Source organism: Marmota marmota, unplaced genomic scaffold, assembly GCF_001458135.2.
Source record: "Marmota marmota marmota unplaced genomic scaffold, marMar, whole genome shotgun sequence".
Classification (NCBI taxonomy): Eukaryota; Metazoa; Chordata; class Mammalia; order Rodentia; family Sciuridae; genus Marmota; species Marmota marmota.
The window spans coordinates 37019598-37023352 of NW_025999968.1; the positions used below are offsets into that span (position 1 = coordinate 37019598).

Sequence of the window (3755 nt, forward strand, 5' to 3'; positions counted from 1 at the left end):
GGCAGTTTAGGGAGACCCCATCTCAAAATAAAAATTAAAAAGTGGCAACCCTTGCACTACAAAAATAAATAAATAAATACCAATCCCCCTCACCATATTCTACAGTATAGTAACTATTAATAATGGCACAGCTTCCTTAGATTACATATGTTTGAAGGAGCTAAATGTACATGACCCAACCCCAGCCAATCAATCTTCCCTGCCATCTCTTGTTTTTGACCAACAGTAACAGGATTAGCACCAGTCCAAGTAGGGCTAATAATGGATGATTCTTCTAAAAAAAAAAAAAAAAAAAAAAAACAGTAAATGCAGATTTAGTCATTCTCAGTAGCTGTATTTTTCATGTTGTGGATAAGTGAAATACTTGAAGCTCTTTACAGAATGAATTTACATGTAAATTATGTAGATATCTGTTTAGATATATCTATTTAGATATGGTGGGTAGCTAAATATATTATGGAGAGAAAGCAGAAACCATAGAAAGCAATAAGGCATTTGAGACTCTGGTTCAAAATTTTTCCTAAAATCAGCAGTTTTACATTAATTCTCTATTGTGGCTTAAGCCTTTGATTTAGATTCTAAATAATATATTCCTAAATCGCATTTTTAAAAAGTAAAGATAATAGATCATCTGGTAACAATCTCAGTAGTAAAATCTGAGTTCTATCACTTCTTATCTGTCACTTAGGGTATGTTGCTCAATATTCTTTGTCCTGATTTTCTCTTCAGAAAAAGAGTGGTAATTTAGTTTTCTTTTCTCTTCTTTTAACAAGTTCTGCCAAGCTTCATTAAAGAAAAAATTTGCATGTTTTACTTTTCACCAGTCTGTTTTGGCATGCTTCTAATGATATCAGAATCACCTACAAAATAAAAACAGTGATTTTACAATATATTTACTGGCAACTGGTAGTAACAAAATTTCCCTATTTTGGTTACATGTTCTTTAGATGAGTCTGCAACTTAGCCCTGATTATTTGCAAGTTACTACACTGGCTGTTCTGTCATTTTTCTTAAGGTGAATGAAAGATAACCTACAATCATAGCCATTATATGGTCACACAAAAAGATCATATAATAAATCAGATAGGGTTTATCATCAGCATTTATAAAACCAGACCTAAAGAATCAACTAGGTCCGAGGACAAATGCATGGTCTTAATACAGCATATGTTTAGCCTGTCCTGATTACTACAAAATCAGAACAGTGAAAATATTTGCACTAGATTTCTACCAGCTGTGTATGAAACAGCTCATTTTCCAACAGAACTCTCACTAGAAATTTAGTTTCTTTAGTATTTCCTAATCACCAGTCTAATAAATAAACATTTTGTTGATGTTTAAATTTTCATATAATTTATTATGAATGAAATTTATGAGGAAAGAACGTGGAATCTTTTTTCTTGCTTATTGGTAATTTCCTAGTCTGGATGAATTGTATTCTTTGTCTACTTTTTTCTGTTGAATGTTCATAGTTTTCTTAATTATTTTTAAGAAGAACTTATATGGAAGGGACAGTAATGATTGTTATTTATAATTCTTGCAAATATAGCTTCTTTGTCATTTGCCTTCAGTTTTGCAAAGGTAACTGCAAACAAATTGGAGAATTTGCAGTATGTGCCCAAGTCACCATTGCCTCCATCTTGATGAATGACTTGTGTGAAAGACTCAGGAAACTTTTTAATTATTATGTGAATATTCACAAATTCTCATCTTAACATTTAAATGTATTATCTACTAGAATTAATATTATTGTGTGGCATAAGTTAAGGATCTATACTTGTTTATTCTCCAAATAATTAAAATGACTCCTTTATCATATAAGAAGTTCTTATTTATTTTTCTGTATCTTTTATTCTGTTTCATTGAACTACTTTGCTTTAAAACAATTTTACATCATTTTCCTTATTCTAGATTCACAATCTAATATACTATTTCCACAGGCTTTTGCATCTTCATAAAACATTTAAAATAATAAAATTTTATTGTGATTAAAATTTGGTTTTCTGCTTATTTTACTTTATTGATGTAAAATATTTTAAATTCAAAATCCACTTATCAATAATTTAAAAGTAGCCTGTCAAAATAATTACTTTGAAGGGTTAATTTTGCTTTGGTTTCCTTTTTCCTCATTTCTAATGTAAGCTAACCTAGCTTCAGAATTATTTGAAGCACTGGCATTTATTTTTAATACATATGAAAATTCTGCCCTCTTGTGACAAAGTAATTTACACTTCTATCAGCCATACTAGTTTTGAGTGTATTTTAATCAGGATGAAAAGGATAAAACAGGATAAATAGTTTTGAAAAACTTATTTGCATATATTATTAAAAATAAATAAAAAGGGATAGTGAATAATTAAATTGTTCTTTTTTCTCACTCTCATTGTTTACCTAATAGCTCTTATAAAAAGTAAATTTAATGTTTTCCCACAGACTCTTTCTCAATTTAAAAAAAAAATGTGTAAATCCCAGTCCTAGTGGTATTTACACATAATACCTAACAATAAGTCAATGAGAACTTCAATGAACATGAGAAGTTGTGAATGTGTTTTGTGTGTGGTCAGTGGGCAAACTATGACCTTGTAAAGATGGCCATAAGTTTTTTTTTTACATTCCTCTCATGGAGTTATGGCATATATACATTATCTTAATCCATTTTTATTGATACAAAAAGTACCTGAAGCCAGGTAAATTATAAAGGTAAGTTTTAATTAGCTCATAGTTGTAGAGCTTCAGGAGAATGGTGCCAGCTATCTTATCAGCTCTGGTAAGGGCCTAATGGTAGGTGATCAGGTTATATCAGAATGGCAGGAGAGGTTAAAGCTAGTGAGCTACCATATGGGAAAGAGATTCAAGGATGGTGCCACAATCCCTTATAATAACTCATTCCTTAGGAATTAGTTCAGTCAATGAGACCTGACCCACCTGAGAAAAAGCATTAATACATTAATAAGGATCAAGGACTCATGACCTAATTACCTTCCATGAGGCCCTATTTCTTATAAGTTCTACACCTTTATGTCACCACACTGAGGACTAAGCTTTCCATACATGAAACTTTGGGAAACAGACCATATCTACACTATTCTATGACTTCTCCCCTTGCACCTGAATGGGCTTCTGACTGCTTTGGCAAACAGAGTAGAATCAAAGCAGTATTGTGCCCATCTCTGGTCCTAGCCCTTAAGAAACTAGCCTTTGCATTTTCTGTGTCTTGGAATCCTTGCCTTTACAGTCTTGATTCTCCATGTGAGAATTCCAATTACCTTGCTGAATAAATCATGTGCAGAAACATTGAGACTGCATGGAGGGAGGAAAGGTCATGATGAACGCAACTTTCCAACAGTTTCTGCTAAGGCCAGGCATGTGAGTGAATCTATTTTGAACCCTTTAATTATCCTACCAATTGAATGTCACCCACAAGACCCCAGTCAGCACCAAAGGGAACAGGTGTCGCAAGATATAACAAAATGTTATTTCTAGCTGCTAAGTTTTGGATAATTGACTACACAATAATAGAAAAATTAAATAACTTTTTAAAGTAAAACAACCCAAACCCTAGTTGTTGGGATTGCGCATTTTATTTTGAAAAACAAAACAAAACAAAAAAAAACACTCTCTTTCCTTTGGTCTTCTGGGGGTGATTTGTTTCCATGCTAAGGTCTGTAAACAAGTCAGGATGGCACCTGGCATTTTGCCAGAGGGAGTGGTTTGTGAGGTGGTGCCAGCTAGCCATTAAGTGTGGAGATTCCTTA

General features: G+C 32.6%; 1 non-coding gene across 1 annotated transcript; it reads right to left on the reverse strand.

Annotated features, from left to right (window-relative positions):
• Positions 1–1088: 1088 nt before the first annotated feature.
• Positions 1089–1220, reverse strand: LOC125617048. The gene has a single exon (XR_007347901.1). It is a non-coding gene; the product is annotated as a small nucleolar RNA SNORA72 (small nucleolar RNA).
• Between the last annotated feature and the right edge of the window lie 2535 nt (positions 1221–3755).